General features: G+C 48.6%; 15 non-coding genes across 15 annotated transcripts; all 15 read left to right on the top strand.

Annotated features, from left to right (window-relative positions):
* Positions 1–77: 77 nt before the first annotated feature.
* Positions 78–196, top strand: LOC126213809 (5S ribosomal RNA). The gene has a single exon (XR_007541454.1). It is a non-coding gene; the product is annotated as a 5S ribosomal RNA (ribosomal RNA).
* A 1180-nt stretch (positions 197–1376) lies between these two features.
* On the top strand, positions 1377–1495 carry LOC126213957 (5S ribosomal RNA). The gene has a single exon (XR_007541588.1). It is a non-coding gene; the product is annotated as a 5S ribosomal RNA (ribosomal RNA).
* A 1180-nt stretch (positions 1496–2675) lies between these two features.
* On the top strand, positions 2676–2794 carry LOC126213961 (5S ribosomal RNA). The gene has a single exon (XR_007541592.1). It is a non-coding gene; the product is annotated as a 5S ribosomal RNA (ribosomal RNA).
* A 1188-nt stretch (positions 2795–3982) lies between these two features.
* On the top strand, positions 3983–4101 carry LOC126213808 (5S ribosomal RNA). Its single transcript, XR_007541453.1, has one exon. It is a non-coding gene; the product is annotated as a 5S ribosomal RNA (ribosomal RNA).
* A 1180-nt stretch (positions 4102–5281) lies between these two features.
* LOC126213806 (5S ribosomal RNA) lies at positions 5282–5400 on the top strand. Its single transcript, XR_007541452.1, has one exon. It is a non-coding gene; the product is annotated as a 5S ribosomal RNA (ribosomal RNA).
* Positions 5401–6580: 1180 nt separating this feature from the next.
* On the top strand, positions 6581–6699 carry LOC126213805 (5S ribosomal RNA). Its single transcript, XR_007541451.1, has one exon. It is a non-coding gene; the product is annotated as a 5S ribosomal RNA (ribosomal RNA).
* Positions 6700–7879: 1180 nt separating this feature from the next.
* Positions 7880–7998, top strand: LOC126213804 (5S ribosomal RNA). Its single transcript, XR_007541450.1, has one exon. It is a non-coding gene; the product is annotated as a 5S ribosomal RNA (ribosomal RNA).
* Positions 7999–9178: 1180 nt separating this feature from the next.
* On the top strand, positions 9179–9297 carry LOC126213803 (5S ribosomal RNA). Its single transcript, XR_007541449.1, has one exon. It is a non-coding gene; the product is annotated as a 5S ribosomal RNA (ribosomal RNA).
* Positions 9298–10477: 1180 nt separating this feature from the next.
* On the top strand, positions 10478–10596 carry LOC126213802 (5S ribosomal RNA). Its single transcript, XR_007541448.1, has one exon. It is a non-coding gene; the product is annotated as a 5S ribosomal RNA (ribosomal RNA).
* Positions 10597–11776: 1180 nt separating this feature from the next.
* Positions 11777–11895, top strand: LOC126213800 (5S ribosomal RNA). Its single transcript, XR_007541446.1, has one exon. It is a non-coding gene; the product is annotated as a 5S ribosomal RNA (ribosomal RNA).
* Positions 11896–13074: 1179 nt separating this feature from the next.
* On the top strand, positions 13075–13193 carry LOC126213799 (5S ribosomal RNA). The gene has a single exon (XR_007541445.1). It is a non-coding gene; the product is annotated as a 5S ribosomal RNA (ribosomal RNA).
* Positions 13194–14373: 1180 nt separating this feature from the next.
* Positions 14374–14492, top strand: LOC126213798 (5S ribosomal RNA). Its single transcript, XR_007541444.1, has one exon. It is a non-coding gene; the product is annotated as a 5S ribosomal RNA (ribosomal RNA).
* A 1179-nt stretch (positions 14493–15671) lies between these two features.
* Positions 15672–15790, top strand: LOC126213797 (5S ribosomal RNA). Its single transcript, XR_007541443.1, has one exon. It is a non-coding gene; the product is annotated as a 5S ribosomal RNA (ribosomal RNA).
* Positions 15791–16969: 1179 nt separating this feature from the next.
* On the top strand, positions 16970–17088 carry LOC126213795 (5S ribosomal RNA). The gene has a single exon (XR_007541442.1). It is a non-coding gene; the product is annotated as a 5S ribosomal RNA (ribosomal RNA).
* A 1180-nt stretch (positions 17089–18268) lies between these two features.
* Positions 18269–18387, top strand: LOC126213793 (5S ribosomal RNA). Its single transcript, XR_007541440.1, has one exon. It is a non-coding gene; the product is annotated as a 5S ribosomal RNA (ribosomal RNA).
* The last annotated feature ends 136 nt before the right edge of the window (positions 18388–18523 follow it).

The following is an 18523-nucleotide window of genomic DNA, read 5'->3' as shown; positions in this document are numbered from 1 at the left end:
GCGGCCGAAAACTAACATTTTGTGTGTTGGGAGGAGAGCCGAATGCGAATTCTGCCGTGCGCCTACAGTATATGTGCGCCAACGGCCATACCATGTTAAATACACCGGTTCTCGTCCGATCACCGAAGTTAAGCAACATCGGGCCCGGTTAGTACTTGGATGGGTGACCGCCTGGGAACATCGGGTGCTGTTGGCTCTCCCTTCTTTTTTTTCCTTTTTATGTCGCTACTCCTGCCAGCCCTCTCGCCATACTACCCTTCTGTTAAAAAAAAATAAAAAAAGGAAAAAAAAACAAAAAAAGCAAAAAACAAAAAAATGAAAAAATAAATAAATAAAAAATAAATTAAAAAAAGAAAAAAAGGTGCTGTGGGCTCCCCTTCCTTTTTTTTCCTTTTTATGTCGCTACTCCTGCCAGCCCTCTTGCCATACTACCCTTCTGTTGTGACAAAGACGTTTCCTTAAGCATTTTAAACTACTGTAATGGTGCGAAAACAAAAATAAAATAAAATAAAATAAATATGAGCCAATAAAAATGGTACTTTTGGCTCCCCTGCATTTTTGCTTTTTAAGTCGCTATCCTGCCAGCAGTCGTTTCATACTACCTTTCTGTCATGACAAAGATGCTTTCTTAAGCATTTTAAACTAATGCAACGGTACGATAATGCGGTAATTAACTCAGTTTGAGGGAGAATGTGCTAACGAAGTTTGCCGGGAAGTCTTTGAAAACGATAAAACAGCACGAATCTGCCCTGAAATGCGTCAGCGCCTATTGTTGTGCTGCACCGTAAAGTTCCAAATTTGATTTGTAATCATAAATTTTTTCTTTAGTCGCGTCGTCTAGTCCCGCAGACGTTTGTCGTGCTTGCGCCGTCATATGGACCACGACCCGAGCGGCAGCGAGCGGCAGTCGAGCAAAGTCGGGCCAAGTCGGGACGGGGACAGGGATAGGAAAGGTGCGAATGCACTGCCAACTACGCAAACACCCGGTGTGAGGCGAGGAAGCTCACATCGCTACCAGTGGCGCCCTCCAGCACGACACTGCCACACCCCGCACAGACCATACGCCGGTCGGCCGCGCGCCAGCCCCCCGCTGGACACCAGGGACAAGATGCGCCTTCCGCGTGTGTCGAAGGTTGCACGCGACAAGCGAATGACAGGAGGTGCAACGAGCAGCTGCGCGTCTCACACACGCGACGGCGCGCCCGCCAATTCGGCAATCGTTCTGCTGGGACGTCGGGCGCGCACTCCGCGCCGTCCTCGAGGAACTCGCTGTTGCGGAAGGAGGTGCTTTCGTCAAATGCGGCCGAAAACTAACATTTTGTGTGTTGGGAGGAGAGCCGAATGCGAATTCTGCCGTGCGCCTACAGTATATGTGCGCCAACGGCCATACCATGTTAAATACACCGGTTCTCGTCCGATCACCGAAGTTAAGCAATATCGGGCCCGGTTAGTACTTGGATGGGTGACCGCCTGGGAACATCGGGTGCTGTTGGCTCTCCCTTCTTTTTTTTCCTTTTTATGTCGCTACTCCTGCCAGCCCTCTCGCCATACTACCCTTCTGTTAAAAAAAAATAAAAAAAGGAAAAAAAAACAAAAAAAGCAAAAAACAAAAAAATGAAAAAATAAATAAATAAAAAATAAATTAAAAAAAGAAAAAAAGGTGCTGTGGGCTCCCCTTCCTTTTTTTTCCTTTTTATGTCGCTACTCCTGCCAGCCCTCTTGCCATACTACCCTTCTGTTGTGACAAAGACGTTTCCTTAAGCATTTTAAATTACTGTAATGGTGCGAAAACAAAAATAAAATAAAATAAAATAAATATGAGCCAATAAAAATGGTACTTTTGGCTCCCCTGCATTTTTGCTTTTTAAGTCGCTATCCTGCCAGCAGTCGTTTCATACTACCTTTCTGTCATGACAAAGATGCTTTCTTAAGCATTTTAAACTAATGCAACGGTACGATAATGCGGTAATTAACTCAGTTTGAGGGAGAATGTGCTAACGAAGTTTGCCGGGAAGTCTTTGAAAACGATAAAACAGCACGAATCTGCCCTGAAATGCGTCAGCGCCTATTGTTGTGCTGCACCGTAAAGTTCCAAATTTGATTTGTAATCATAAATTTTTTCTTTAGTCGCGTCGTCTAGTCCCGCAGACGTTTGTCGTGCTTGCGCCGTCATATGGACCACGACCCGAGCGGCAGCGAGCGGCAGTCGAGCAAAGTCGGGCCAAGTCGGGACGGGGACAGGGATAGGAAAGGTGCGAATGCACTGCCAACTACGCAAACACCCGGTGTGAGGCGAGGAAGCTCACATCGCTACCAGTGGCGCCCTCCAGCACGACACTGCCACACCCCGCACAGACCATACGCCGGTCGGCCGCGCGCCAGCCCCCCGCTGGACACCAGGGACAAGATGCGCCTTCCGCGTGTGTCGAAGGTTGCACGCGACAAGCGAATGACAGGAGGTGCAACGAGCAGCTGCGCGTCTCACACACGCGACGGCGCGCCCGCCAATTCGGCAATCGTTCTGCTGGGACGTCGGGCGCGCACTCCGCGCCGTCCTCGAGGAACTCGCTGTTGCGGAAGGAGGTGCTTTCGTCAAATGCGGCCGAAAACTAACATTTTGTGTGTTGGGAGGAGAGCCGAATGCGAATTCTGCCGTGCGCCTACAGTATATGTGCGCCAACGGCCATACCATGTTAAATACACCGGTTCTCGTCCGATCACCGAAGTCAAGCAATATCGGGCCCGGTTAGTACTTGGATGGGTGACCGCCTGGGAACATCGGGTGCTGTTGGCTCTCCCTTCTTTTTTTTTTTCCTTTTTATGTCGCTACTCCTGCCAGCCCTCTCGCCATACTACCCTTCTGTTAAAAAAAAATAAAAAATAAAAAAAGGAAAAAAAACAAAAAAAGCAAAAAACAAAAAAAATGAAAAATAAATAAATAAAAAATAAATTAAAAAAAGAAAAAAGGTGCTGTTGGCTCCCCTTCCTTTTTTTTCCTTTTTATGTCGCTACTCCTGCCAGCCCTCTTGCCATACTACCCTTCTGTTGTGACAAAGACGTTTCCTTAAGCATTTTAAACTACTGTAATGGTGCGAAAACAAAAATAAAATAAAATAAAATAAATATGAGCCAATAAAAATGGTACTTTTGGCTCCCCTGCATTTTTGCTTTTTAAGTCGCTATCCTGCCAGCAGTCGTTTCATACTACCTTTCTGTCATGACAAAGATGCTTTCTTAAGCATTTTAAACTAATGCAACGGTACGATAATGCGGTAATTAACTCAGTTTGAGGGAGAATGTGCTAACGAAGTTTGCCGGGAAGTCTTTGAAAACGATAAAACAGCACGAATCTGCCCTGAAATGCGTCAGCGCCTATTGTTGTGCTGCACCGTAAAGTTCCAAATTTGATTTGTAATCATAAATTTTTTCTTTAGTCGCGTCGTCTAGTCCCGCAGACGTTTGTCGTGCTTGCGCCGTCATATGGACCACGACCCGAGCGGCAGCGAGCGGCAGTCGAGCAAAGTCGGGCCAAGTCGGGACGGGGACAGGGATAGGAAAGGTGCGAATGCACTGCCAACTACGCAAACACCCGGTGTGAGGCGAGGAAGCTCACATCGCTACCAGTGGCGCCCTCCAGCACGACACTGCCACACCCCGCACAGACCATACGCCGGTCGGCCGCGCGCCAGCCCCCCGCTGGACACCAGGGACAAGATGCGCCTTCCGCGTGTGTCGAAGGTTGCACGCGACAAGCGAATGACAGGAGGTGCAACGAGCAGCTGCGCGTCTCACACACGCGACGGCGCGCCCGCCAATTCGGCAATCGTTCTGCTGGGACGTCGGGCGCGCACTCCGCGCCGTCCTCGAGGAACTCGCTGTTGCGGAAGGAGGTGCTTTCGTCAAATGCGGCCGAAAACTAACATTTTGTGTGTTGGGAGGAGAGCCGAATGCGAATTCTGCCGTGCGCCTACAGTATATGTGCGCCAACGGCCATACCATGTTAAATACACCGGTTCTCGTCCGATCACCGAAGTTAAGCAACATCGGGCCCGGTTAGTACTTGGATGGGTGACCGCCTGGGAACATCGGGTGCTGTTGGCTCTCCCTTCTTTTTTTTCCTTTTTATGTCGCTACTCCTGCCAGCCCTCTCGCCATACTACCCTTCTGTTAAAAAAAAATAAAAAAAGGAAAAAAAAACAAAAAAAGCAAAAAACAAAAAAATGAAAAAATAAATAAATAAAAAATAAATTAAAAAAAGAAAAAAAGGTGCTGTGGGCTCCCCTTCCTTTTTTTTCCTTTTTATGTCGCTACTCCTGCCAGCCCTCTTGCCATACTACCCTTCTGTTGTGACAAAGACGTTTCCTTAAGCATTTTAAACTACTGTAATGGTGCGAAAACAAAAATAAAATAAAATAAAATAAATATGAGCCAATAAAAATGGTACTTTTGGCTCCCCTGCATTTTTGCTTTTTAAGTCGCTATCCTGCCAGCAGTCGTTTCATACTACCTTTCTGTCATGACAAAGATGCTTTCTTAAGCATTTTAAACTAATGCAACGGTACGATAATGCGGTAATTAACTCAGTTTGAGGGAGAATGTGCTAACGAAGTTTGCCGGGAAGTCTTTGAAAACGATAAAACAGCACGAATCTGCCCTGAAATGCGTCAGCGCCTATTGTTGTGCTGCACCGTAAAGTTCCAAATTTGATTTGTAATCATAAATTTTTTCTTTAGTCGCGTCGTCTAGTCCCGCAGACGTTTGTCGTGCTTGCGCCGTCATATGGACCACGACCCGAGCGGCAGCGAGCGGCAGTCGAGCAAAGTCGGGCCAAGTCGGGACGGGGACAGGGATAGGAAAGGTGCGAATGCACTGCCAACTACGCAAACACCCGGTGTGAGGCGAGGAAGCTCACATCGCTACCAGTGGCGCCCTCCAGCACGACACTGCCACACCCCGCACAGACCATACGCCGGTCGGCCGCGCGCCAGCCCCCCGCTGGACACCAGGGACAAGATGCGCCTTCCGCGTGTGTCGAAGGTTGCACGCGACAAGCGAATGACAGGAGGTGCAACGAGCAGCTGCGCGTCTCACACACGCGACGGCGCGCCCGCCAATTCGGCAATCGTTCTGCTGGGACGTCGGGCGCGCACTCCGCGCCGTCCTCGAGGAACTCGCTGTTGCGGAAGGAGGTGCTTTCGTCAAATGCGGCCGAAAACTAACATTTTGTGTGTTGGGAGGAGAGCCGAATGCGAATTCTGCCGTGCGCCTACAGTATATGTGCGCCAACGGCCATACCATGTTAAATACACCGGTTCTCGTCCGATCACCGAAGTTAAGCAACATCGGGCCCGGTTAGTACTTGGATGGGTGACCGCCTGGGAACATCGGGTGCTGTTGGCTCTCCCTTCTTTTTTTTCCTTTTTATGTCGCTACTCCTGCCAGCCCTCTCGCCATACTACCCTTCTGTTAAAAAAAAATAAAAAAAGGAAAAAAAAACAAAAAAAGCAAAAAACAAAAAAATGAAAAAATAAATAAATAAAAAATAAATTAAAAAAAGAAAAAAAGGTGCTGTGGGCTCCCCTTCCTTTTTTTTCCTTTTTATGTCGCTACTCCTGCCAGCCCTCTTGCCATACTACCCTTCTGTTGTGACAAAGACGTTTCCTTAAGCATTTTAAACTACTGTAATGGTGCGAAAACAAAAATAAAATAAAATAAAATAAATATGAGCCAATAAAAATGGTACTTTTGGCTCCCCTGCATTTTTGCTTTTTAAGTCGCTATCCTGCCAGCAGTCGTTTCATACTACCTTTCTGTCATGACAAAGATGCTTTCTTAAGCATTTTAAACTAATGCAACGGTACGATAATGCGGTAATTAACTCAGTTTGAGGGAGAATGTGCTAACGAAGTTTGCCGGGAAGTCTTTGAAAACGATAAAACAGCACGAATCTGCCCTGAAATGCGTCAGCGCCTATTGTTGTGCTGCACCGTAAAGTTCCAAATTTGATTTGTAATCATAAATTTTTTCTTTAGTCGCGTCGTCTAGTCCCGCAGACGTTTGTCGTGCTTGCGCCGTCATATGGACCACGACCCGAGCGGCAGCGAGCGGCAGTCGAGCAAAGTCGGGCCAAGTCGGGACGGGGACAGGGATAGGAAAGGTGCGAATGCACTGCCAACTACGCAAACACCCGGTGTGAGGCGAGGAAGCTCACATCGCTACCAGTGGCGCCCTCCAGCACGACACTGCCACACCCCGCACAGACCATACGCCGGTCGGCCGCGCGCCAGCCCCCCGCTGGACACCAGGGACAAGATGCGCCTTCCGCGTGTGTCGAAGGTTGCACGCGACAAGCGAATGACAGGAGGTGCAACGAGCAGCTGCGCGTCTCACACACGCGACGGCGCGCCCGCCAATTCGGCAATCGTTCTGCTGGGACGTCGGGCGCGCACTCCGCGCCGTCCTCGAGGAACTCGCTGTTGCGGAAGGAGGTGCTTTCGTCAAATGCGGCCGAAAACTAACATTTTGTGTGTTGGGAGGAGAGCCGAATGCGAATTCTGCCGTGCGCCTACAGTATATGTGCGCCAACGGCCATACCATGTTAAATACACCGGTTCTCGTCCGATCACCGAAGTTAAGCAACATCGGGCCCGGTTAGTACTTGGATGGGTGACCGCCTGGGAACATCGGGTGCTGTTGGCTCTCCCTTCTTTTTTTTCCTTTTTATGTCGCTACTCCTGCCAGCCCTCTCGCCATACTACCCTTCTGTTAAAAAAAAATAAAAAAAGGAAAAAAAAACAAAAAAAGCAAAAAACAAAAAAATGAAAAAATAAATAAATAAAAAATAAATTAAAAAAAGAAAAAAAGGTGCTGTGGGCTCCCCTTCCTTTTTTTTCCTTTTTATGTCGCTACTCCTGCCAGCCCTCTTGCCATACTACCCTTCTGTTGTGACAAAGACGTTTCCTTAAGCATTTTAAACTACTGTAATGGTGCGAAAACAAAAATAAAATAAAATAAAATAAATATGAGCCAATAAAAATGGTACTTTTGGCTCCCCTGCATTTTTGCTTTTTAAGTCGCTATCCTGCCAGCAGTCGTTTCATACTACCTTTCTGTCATGACAAAGATGCTTTCTTAAGCATTTTAAACTAATGCAACGGTACGATAATGCGGTAATTAACTCAGTTTGAGGGAGAATGTGCTAACGAAGTTTGCCGGGAAGTCTTTGAAAACGATAAAACAGCACGAATCTGCCCTGAAATGCGTCAGCGCCTATTGTTGTGCTGCACCGTAAAGTTCCAAATTTGATTTGTAATCATAAATTTTTTCTTTAGTCGCGTCGTCTAGTCCCGCAGACGTTTGTCGTGCTTGCGCCGTCATATGGACCACGACCCGAGCGGCAGCGAGCGGCAGTCGAGCAAAGTCGGGCCAAGTCGGGACGGGGACAGGGATAGGAAAGGTGCGAATGCACTGCCAACTACGCAAACACCCGGTGTGAGGCGAGGAAGCTCACATCGCTACCAGTGGCGCCCTCCAGCACGACACTGCCACACCCCGCACAGACCATACGCCGGTCGGCCGCGCGCCAGCCCCCCGCTGGACACCAGGGACAAGATGCGCCTTCCGCGTGTGTCGAAGGTTGCACGCGACAAGCGAATGACAGGAGGTGCAACGAGCAGCTGCGCGTCTCACACACGCGACGGCGCGCCCGCCAATTCGGCAATCGTTCTGCTGGGACGTCGGGCGCGCACTCCGCGCCGTCCTCGAGGAACTCGCTGTTGCGGAAGGAGGTGCTTTCGTCAAATGCGGCCGAAAACTAACATTTTGTGTGTTGGGAGGAGAGCCGAATGCGAATTCTGCCGTGCGCCTACAGTATATGTGCGCCAACGGCCATACCATGTTAAATACACCGGTTCTCGTCCGATCACCGAAGTTAAGCAACATCGGGCCCGGTTAGTACTTGGATGGGTGACCGCCTGGGAACATCGGGTGCTGTTGGCTCTCCCTTCTTTTTTTTCCTTTTTATGTCGCTACTCCTGCCAGCCCTCTCGCCATACTACCCTTCTGTTAAAAAAAAATAAAAAAAGGAAAAAAAAACAAAAAAAGCAAAAAACAAAAAAATGAAAAAATAAATAAATAAAAAATAAATTAAAAAAAGAAAAAAAGGTGCTGTGGGCTCCCCTTCCTTTTTTTTCCTTTTTATGTCGCTACTCCTGCCAGCCCTCTTGCCATACTACCCTTCTGTTGTGACAAAGACGTTTCCTTAAGCATTTTAAACTACTGTAATGGTGCGAAAACAAAAATAAAATAAAATAAAATAAATATGAGCCAATAAAAATGGTACTTTTGGCTCCCCTGCATTTTTGCTTTTTAAGTCGCTATCCTGCCAGCAGTCGTTTCATACTACCTTTCTGTCATGACAAAGATGCTTTCTTAAGCATTTTAAACTAATGCAACGGTACGATAATGCGGTAATTAACTCAGTTTGAGGGAGAATGTGCTAACGAAGTTTGCCGGGAAGTCTTTGAAAACGATAAAACAGCACGAATCTGCCCTGAAATGCGTCAGCGCCTATTGTTGTGCTGCACCGTAAAGTTCCAAATTTGATTTGTAATCATAAATTTTTTCTTTAGTCGCGTCGTCTAGTCCCGCAGACGTTTGTCGTGCTTGCGCCGTCATATGGACCACGACCCGAGCGGCAGCGAGCGGCAGTCGAGCAAAGTCGGGCCAAGTCGGGACGGGGACAGGGATAGGAAAGGTGCGAATGCACTGCCAACTACGCAAACACCCGGTGTGAGGCGAGGAAGCTCACATCGCTACCAGTGGCGCCCTCCAGCACGACACTGCCACACCCCGCACAGACCATACGCCGGTCGGCCGCGCGCCAGCCCCCCGCTGGACACCAGGGACAAGATGCGCCTTCCGCGTGTGTCGAAGGTTGCACGCGACAAGCGAATGACAGGAGGTGCAACGAGCAGCTGCGCGTCTCACACACGCGACGGCGCGCCCGCCAATTCGGCAATCGTTCTGCTGGGACGTCGGGCGCGCACTCCGCGCCGTCCTCGAGGAACTCGCTGTTGCGGAAGGAGGTGCTTTCGTCAAATGCGGCCGAAAACTAACATTTTGTGTGTTGGGAGGAGAGCCGAATGCGAATTCTGCCGTGCGCCTACAGTATATGTGCGCCAACGGCCATACCATGTTAAATACACCGGTTCTCGTCCGATCACCGAAGTTAAGCAACATCGGGCCCGGTTAGTACTTGGATGGGTGACCGCCTGGGAACATCGGGTGCTGTTGGCTCTCCCTTCTTTTTTTTCCTTTTTATGTCGCTACTCCTGCCAGCCCTCTCGCCATACTACCCTTCTGTTAAAAAAAAATAAAAAAAGGAAAAAAAAACAAAAAAAGCAAAAAACAAAAAAATGAAAAAATAAATAAATAAAAAATAAATTAAAAAAAGAAAAAAAGGTGCTGTGGGCTCCCCTTCCTTTTTTTTCCTTTTTATGTCGCTACTCCTGCCAGCCCTCTTGCCATACTACCCTTCTGTTGTGACAAAGACGTTTCCTTAAGCATTTTAAACTACTGTAATGGTGCGAAAACAAAAATAAAATAAAATAAAATAAATATGAGCCAATAAAAATGGTACTTTTGGCTCCCCTGCATTTTTGCTTTTTAAGTCGCTATCCTGCCAGCAGTCGTTTCATACTACCTTTCTGTCATGACAAAGATGCTTTCTTAAGCATTTTAAACTAATGCAACGGTACGATAATGCGGTAATTAACTCAGTTTGAGGGAGAATGTGCTAACGAAGTTTGCCGGGAAGTCTTTGAAAACGATAAAACAGCACGAATCTGCCCTGAAATGCGTCAGCGCCTATTGTTGTGCTGCACCGTAAAGTTCCAAATTTGATTTGTAATCATAAATTTTTTCTTTAGTCGCGTCGTCTAGTCCCGCAGACGTTTGTCGTGCTTGCGCCGTCATATGGACCACGACCCGAGCGGCAGCGAGCGGCAGTCGAGCAAAGTCGGGCCAAGTCGGGACGGGGACAGGGATAGGAAAGGTGCGAATGCACTGCCAACTACGCAAACACCCGGTGTGAGGCGAGGAAGCTCACATCGCTACCAGTGGCGCCCTCCAGCACGACACTGCCACACCCCGCACAGACCATACGCCGGTCGGCCGCGCGCCAGCCCCCCGCTGGACACCAGGGACAAGATGCGCCTTCCGCGTGTGTCGAAGGTTGCACGCGACAAGCGAATGACAGGAGGTGCAACGAGCAGCTGCGCGTCTCACACACGCGACGGCGCGCCCGCCAATTCGGCAATCGTTCTGCTGGGACGTCGGGCGCGCACTCCGCGCCGTCCTCGAGGAACTCGCTGTTGCGGAAGGAGGTGCTTTCGTCAAATGCGGCCGAAAACTAACATTTTGTGTGTTGGGAGGAGAGCCGAATGCGAATTCTGCCGTGCGCCTACAGTATATGTGCGCCAACGGCCATACCATGTTAAATACACCGGTTCTCGTCCGATCACCGAAGTTAAGCAACATCGGGCCCGGTTAGTACTTGGATGGGTGACCGCCTGGGAACATCGGGTGCTGTTGGCTCTCCCTTCTTTTTTTTCCTTTTTATGTCGCTACTCCTGCCAGCCCTCTCGCCATACTACCCTTCTGTTAAAAAAAAATAAAAAAAGGAAAAAAAAACAAAAAAAGCAAAAAACAAAAAAATGAAAAAATAAATAAATAAAAAATAAATTAAAAAAAGAAAAAAAGGTGCTGTGGGCTCCCCTTCCTTTTTTTTCCTTTTTATGTCGCTACTCCTGCCAGCCCTCTTGCCATACTACCCTTCTGTTGTGACAAAGACGTTTCCTTAAGCATTTTAAACTACTGTAATGGTGCGAAAACAAAAATAAAATAAAATAAAATAAATATGAGCCAATAAAAATGGTACTTTTGGCTCCCCTGCATTTTTGCTTTTTAAGTCGCTATCCTGCCAGCAGTCGTTTCATACTACCTTTCTGTCATGACAAAGATGCTTTCTTAAGCATTTTAAACTAATGCAACGGTACGATAATGCGGTAATTAACTCAGTTTGAGGGAGAATGTGCTAACGAAGTTTGCCGGGAAGTCTTTGAAAACGATAAAACAGCACGAATCTGCCCTGAAATGCGTCAGCGCCTATTGTTGTGCTGCACCGTAAAGTTCCAAATTTGATTTGTAATCATAAATTTTTTCTTTAGTCGCGTCGTCTAGTCCCGCAGACGTTTGTCGTGCTTGCGCCGTCATATGGACCACGACCCGAGCGGCAGCGAGCGGCAGTCGAGCAAAGTCGGGCCAAGTCGGGACGGGGACAGGGATAGGAAAGGTGCGAATGCACTGCCAACTACGCAAACACCCGGTGTGAGGCGAGGAAGCTCACATCGCTACCAGTGGCGCCCTCCAGCACGACACTGCCACACCCCGCACAGACCATACGCCGGTCGGCCGCGCGCCAGCCCCCCGCTGGACACCAGGGACAAGATGCGCCTTCCGCGTGTGTCGAAGGTTGCACGCGACAAGCGAATGACAGGAGGTGCAACGAGCAGCTGCGCGTCTCACACACGCGACGGCGCGCCCGCCAATTCGGCAATCGTTCTGCTGGGACGTCGGGCGCGCACTCCGCGCCGTCCTCGAGGAACTCGCTGTTGCGGAAGGAGGTGCTTTCGTCAAATGCGGCCGAAAACTAACATTTTGTGTGTTGGGAGGAGAGCCGAATGCGAATTCTGCCGTGCGCCTACAGTATATGTGCGCCAACGGCCATACCATGTTAAATACACCGGTTCTCGTCCGATCACCGAAGTTAAGCAACATCGGGCCCGGTTAGTACTTGGATGGGTGACCGCCTGGGAACATCGGGTGCTGTTGGCTCTCCCTTCTTTTTTTTCCTTTTTATGTCGCTACTCCTGCCAGCCCTCTCGCCATACTACCCTTCTGTTAAAAAAAAATAAAAAAAGGAAAAAAAAACAAAAAAAGCAAAAAACAAAAAAATGAAAAAATAAATAAATAAAAAATAAATTAAAAAAAGAAAAAAAGGTGCTGTGGGCTCCCCTTCCTTTTTTTTCCTTTTTATGTCGCTACTCCTGCCAGCCCTCTTGCCATACTACCCTTCTGTTGTGACAAAGACGTTTCCTTAAGCATTTTAAACTACTGTAATGGTGCGAAAACAAAAATAAAATAAAATAAAATAAATATGAGCCAATAAAAATGGTACTTTTGGCTCCCCTGCATTTTTGCTTTTTAAGTCGCTATCCTGCCAGCAGTCGTTTCATACTACCTTTCTGTCATGACAAAGATGCTTTCTTAAGCATTTTAAACTAATGCAACGGTACGATAATGCGGTAATTAACTCAGTTTGAGGGAGAATGTGCTAACGAAGTTTGCCGGGAAGTCTTTGAAAACGATAAAACAGCACGAATCTGCCCTGAAATGCGTCAGCGCCTATTGTTGTGCTGCACCGTAAAGTTCCAAATTTGATTTGTAATCATAAATTTTTTCTTTAGTCGCGTCGTCTAGTCCCGCAGACGTTTGTCGTGCTTGCGCCGTCATATGGACCACGACCCGAGCGGCAGCGAGCGGCAGTCGAGCAAAGCGGGCTAAGTCGGGACGGGGACAGGGATAGGAAAGGTGCGAATGCACTGCCAACTACGCAAACACCCGGTGTGAGGCGAGGAAGCTCACATCGCTACCAGTGGCGCCCTCCAGCACGACACTGCCACACCCCGCACAGACCATACGCCGGTCGGCCGCGCGCCAGCCCCCCGCTGGACACCAGGGACAAGATGCGCCTTCCGCGTGTGTCGAAGGTTGCACGCGACAAGCGAATGACAGGAGGTGCAACGAGCAGCTGCGCGTCTCACACACGCGACGGCGCGCCCGCCAATTCGGCAATCGTTCTGCTGGGACGTCGGGCGCGCACTCCGCGCCGTCCTCGAGGAACTCGCTGTTGCGGAAGGAGGTGCTTTCGTCAAATGCGGCCGAAAACTAACATTTTGTGTGTTGGGAGGAGAGCCGAATGCGAATTCTGCCGTGCGCCTACAGTATATGTGCGCCAACGGCCATACCATGTTAAATACACCGGTTCTCGTCCGATCACCGAAGTTAAGCAACATCGGGCCCGGTTAGTACTTGGATGGGTGACCGCCTGGGAACATCGGGTGCTGTTGGCTCTCCCTTCTTTTTTTTCCTTTTTATGTCGCTACTCCTGCCAGCCCTCTCGCCATACTACCCTTCTGTTAAAAAAAAATAAAAAAAGGAAAAAAAAACAAAAAAAGCAAAAAACAAAAAAATGAAAAAATAAATAAATAAAAAATAAATTAAAAAAAGAAAAAAAGGTGCTGTGGGCTCCCCTTCCTTTTTTTTCCTTTTTATGTCGCTACTCCTGCCAGCCCTCTTGCCATACTACCCTTCTGTTGTGACAAAGACGTTTCCTTAAGCATTTTAAACTACTGTAATGGTGCGAAAACAAAAATAAAATAAAATAAAATAAATATGAGCCAATAAAAATGGTACTTTTGGCTCCCCTGCATTTTTGCTTTTTAAGTCGCTATCCTGCCAGCAGTCGTTTCATACTACCTTTCTGTCATGACAAAGATGCTTTCTTAAGCATTTTAAACTAATGCAACGGTACGATAATGCGGTAATTAACTCAGTTTGAGGGAGAATGTGCTAACGAAGTTTGCCGGGAAGTCTTTGAAAACGATAAAACAGCACGAATCTGCCCTGAAATGCGTCAGCGCCTATTGTTGTGCTGCACCGTAAAGTTCCAAATTTGATTTGTAATCATAAATTTTTTCTTTAGTCGCGTCGTCTAGTCCCGCAGACGTTTGTCGTGCTTGCGCCGTCATATGGACCACGACCCGAGCGGCAGCGAGCGGCAGTCGAGCAAAGTCGGGCCAAGTCGGGACGGGGACAGGGATAGGAAAGGTGCGAATGCACTGCCAACTACGCAAACACCCGGTGTGAGGCGAGGAAGCTCACATCGCTACCAGTGGCGCCCTCCAGCACGACACTGCCACACCCCGCACAGACCATACGCCGGTCGGCCGCGCGCCAGCCCCCCGCTGGACACCAGGGACAAGATGCGCCTTCCGCGTGTGTCGAAGGTTGCACGCGACAAGCGAATGACAGGAGGTGCAACGAGCAGCTGCGCGTCTCACACACGCGACGGCGCGCCCGCCAATTCGGCAATCGTTCTGCTGGGACGTCGGGCGCGCACTCCGCGCCGTCCTCGAGGAACTCGCTGTTGCGGAAGGAGGTGCTTTCGTCAAATGCGGCCGAAAACTAACATTTTGTGTGTTGGGAGGAGAGCCGAATGCGAATTCTGCCGTGCGCCTACAGTATATGTGCGCCAACGGCCATACCATGTTAAATACACCGGTTCTCGTCCGATCACCGAAGTTAAGCAACATCGGGCCCGGTTAGTACTTGGATGGGTGACCGCCTGGGAACATCGGGTGCTGTTGGCTCTCCCTTCTTTTTTTTCCTTTTTATGTCGCTACTCCTGCCAGCCCTCTCGCCATACTACCCTTCTGTTAAAAAAAAATAAAAAAAGGAAAAAAAAACAAAAAAAGCAAAAAACAAAAAAATGAAAAAATAAATAAATAAAAAATAAATTAAAAAAAGAAAAAAAGGTGCTGTGGGCTCCCCTTCCTTTTTTTTCCTTTTTATGTCGCTACTCCTGCCAGCCCTCTTGCCATACTACCCTTCTGTTGTGACAAAGACGTTTCCTTAAGCATTTTAAACTACTGTAATGGTGCGAAAACAAAAATAAAATAAAATAAAATAAATATGAGCCAATAAAAATGGTACTTTTGGCTCCCCTGCATTTTTGCTTTTTAAGTCGCTATCCTGCCAGCAGTCGTTTCATACTACCTTTCTGTCATGACAAAGATGCTTTCTTAAGCATTTTAAACTAATGCAACGGTACGATAATGCGGTAATTAACTCAGTTTGAGGGAGAATGTGCTAACGAAGTTTGCCGGGAAGTCTTTGAAAACGATAAAACAGCACGAATCTGCCCTGAAATGCGTCAGCGCCTATTGTTGTGCTGCACCGTAAAGTTCCAAATTTGATTTGTAATCATAAATTTTTTCTTTAGTCGCGTCGTCTAGTCCCGCAGACGTTTGTCGTGCTTGCGCCGTCATATGGACCACGACCCGAGCGGCAGCGAGCGGCAGTCGAGCAAAGCGGGCTAAGTCGGGACGGGGACAGGGATAGGAAAGGTGCGAATGCACTGCCAACTACGCAAACACCCGGTGTGAGGCGAGGAAGCTCACATCGCTACCAGTGGCGCCCTCCAGCACGACACTGCCACACCCCGCACAGACCATACGCCGGTCGGCCGCGCGCCAGCCCCCCGCTGGACACCAGGGACAAGATGCGCCTTCCGCGTGTGTCGAAGGTTGCACGCGACAAGCGAATGACAGGAGGTGCAACGAGCAGCTGCGCGTCTCACACACGCGACGGCGCGCCCGCCAATTCGGCAATCGTTCTGCTGGGACGTCGGGCGCGCACTCCGCGCCGTCCTCGAGGAACTCGCTGTTGCGGAAGGAGGTGCTTTCGTCAAATGCGGCCGAAAACTAACATTTTGTGTGTTGGGAGGAGAGCCGAATGCGAATTCTGCCGTGCGCCTACAGTATATGTGCGCCAACGGCCATACCATGTTAAATACACCGGTTCTCGTCCGATCACCGAAGTTAAGCAACATCGGGCCCGGTTAGTACTTGGATGGGTGACCGCCTGGGAACATCGGGTGCTGTTGGCTCTCCCTTCTTTTTTTTCCTTTTTATGTCGCTACTCCTGCCAGCCCTCTCGCCATACTACCCTTCTGTTAAAAAAAAATAAAAAAAGGAAAAAAAAACAAAAAAAGCAAAAAACAAAAAAATGAAAAAATAAATAAATAAAAAATAAATTAAAAAAAGAAAAAAAGGTGCTGTGGGCTCCCCTTCCTTTTTTTTCCTTTTTATGTCGCTACTCCTGCCAGCCCTCTTGCCATACTACCCTTCTGTTGTGACAAAGACGTTTCCTTAAGCATTTTAAACTACTGTAATGGTGCGAAAACAAAAATAAAATAAAATAAAATAAATATGAGCCAATAAAAATGGTACTTTTGGCTCCCCTGCATTTTTGCTTTTTAAGTCGCTATCCTGCCAGCAGTCGTTTCATACTACCTTTCTGTCATGACAAAGATGCTTTCTTAAGCATTTTAAACTAATGCAACGGTACGATAATGCGGTAATTAACTCAGTTTGAGGGAGAATGTGCTAACGAAGTTTGCCGGGAAGTCTTTGAAAACGATAAAACAGCACGAATCTGCCCTGAAATGCGTCAGCGCCTATTGTTGTGCTGCACCGTAAAGTTCCAAATTTGATTTGTAATCATAAATTTTTTCTTTAGTCGCGTCGTCTAGTCCCGCAGACGTTTGTCGTGCTTGCGCCGTCATATGGACCACGACCCGAGCGGCAGCGAGCGGCAGTCGAGCAAAGCGGGCTAAGTCGGGACGGGGACAGGGATAGGAAAGGTGCGAATGCACTGCCAACTACGCAAACACCCGGTGTGAGGCGAGGAAGCTCACATCGCTACCAGTGGCGCCCTCCAGCACGACACTGCCACACCCCGCACAGACCATACGCCGGTCGGCCGCGCGCCAGCCCCCCGCTGGACACCAGGGACAAGATGCGCCTTCCGCGTGTGTCGAAGGTTGCACGCGACAAGCGAATGACAGGAGGTGCAACGAGCAGCTGCGCGTCTCACACACGCGACGGCGCGCCCGCCAATTCGGCAATCGTTCTGCTGGGACGTCGGGCGCGCACTCCGCGCCGTCCTCGAGGAACTCGCTGTTGCGGAAGGAGGTGCTTTCGTCAAATGCGGCCGAAAACTAACATTTTGTGTGTTGGGAGGAGAGCCGAATGCGAATTCTGCCGTGCGCCTACAGTATATGTGCGCCAACGGCCATACCATGTTAAATACACCGGTTCTCGTCCGATCACCGAAGTTAAGCAACATCGGGCCCGGTTAGTACTTGGATGGGTGACCGCCTGGGAACATCGGGTGCTGTTGGCTCTCCCTTCTTTTTTTTCCTTTTTATGTCGCTACTCCTGCCAGCCCTCTCGCCATACTACCCTTCTGTTAAAAAAAAATAAAAAAAGGAAAAAAAAACAAAAAAAGCAAAAAACAAAAAAATGAAAAAATAAATAAATAAAAAATAAATTAAAAAAAGAAAAAAAGGTGCTGTGGGCTCCCCTTCCTTTTTTTTCCTTTTTATGTCGCTACTCCTGCCAGCCCTCTTGCCATACTACCCTTCTGTTGTGACAAAGACGTTTCCTTAAGCATTTTAAACTACTGTAATGGTGCGAAAACAAAAATAAAATAAAATAAAATAAATATGAGCCAATAAAAATGGTACTTTTGGCTCCCCTGCATTTTTGCTTTTTAAGTCGCTATCCTGCCAGCAGTCGTTTCATACTACCTTTCTGTCATGACAAAGATGCTTTCTTAAGCATTTTAAACTAATGCAACGGTACGATAATGCGGTAATTAACTCAGTTTGAGGGAGAATGTGCTAACGAAGTTTGCCGGGAAGTCTTTGAAAACGATAAAACAGCACGAATCTGCCCTGAAATGCGTCAGCGCCTATTGTTGTGCTGCACCGTAAAGTTCCAAATTTGATTTGTAATCATAAATTTTTTCTTTAGTCGCGTCGTCTAGTCCCGCAGACGTTTGTCGTGCTTGCGCCGTCATATGGACCACGACCCGAGCGGCAGCGAGCGGCAGTCGAGCAAAGTCGGGCCAAGTCGGGACGGGGACAGGGATAGGAAAGGTGCGAATGCACTGCCAACTACGCAAACACCCGGTGTGAGGCGAGGAAGCTCACATCGCTACCAGTGGCGCCCTCCAGCACGACACTGCCACACCCCGCACAGACCATACGCCGGTCGGCCGCGCGCCAGCCCCCCGCTGGACACCAGGGACAAGATGCGCCTTCCGCGTGTGTCGAAGGTTGCACGCGACAAGCGAATGACAGGAGGTGCAACGAGCAGCTGCGCGTCTCACACACGCGACGGCGCGCCCGCCAATTCGGCAATCGTTCTGCTGGGACGTCGGGCGCGCACTCCGCGCCGTCCTCGAGGAACTCGCTGTTGCGGAAGGAGGTGCTTTCGTCAAATGCGGCCGAAAACTAACATTTTGTGTGTTGGGAGGAGAGCCGAATGCGAATTCTGCCGTGCGCCTACAGTATATGTGCGCCAACGGCCATACCATGTTAAATACACCGGTTCTCGTCCGATCACCGAAGTTAAGCAACATCGGGCCCGGTTAGTACTTGGATGGGTGACCGCCTGGGAACATCGGGTGCTGTTGGCTCTCCCTTCTTTTTTTTCCTTTTTATGTCGCTACTCCTGCCAGCCCTCTCGCCATACTACCCTTCTGTTAAAAAAAAATAAAAAAAGGAAAAAAAAACAAAAAAAGCAAAAAACAAAAAAATGAAAAAATAAATAAA

Source organism: Schistocerca nitens, chromosome 11 (genome assembly GCF_023898315.1).
Source record: "Schistocerca nitens isolate TAMUIC-IGC-003100 chromosome 11, iqSchNite1.1, whole genome shotgun sequence".
Classification (NCBI taxonomy): Eukaryota; Metazoa; Arthropoda; class Insecta; order Orthoptera; family Acrididae; genus Schistocerca; species Schistocerca nitens.
Note: the sequence above shows the minus strand (reverse complement) of the source record. Positions and strands in the feature narration are given on the sequence as shown.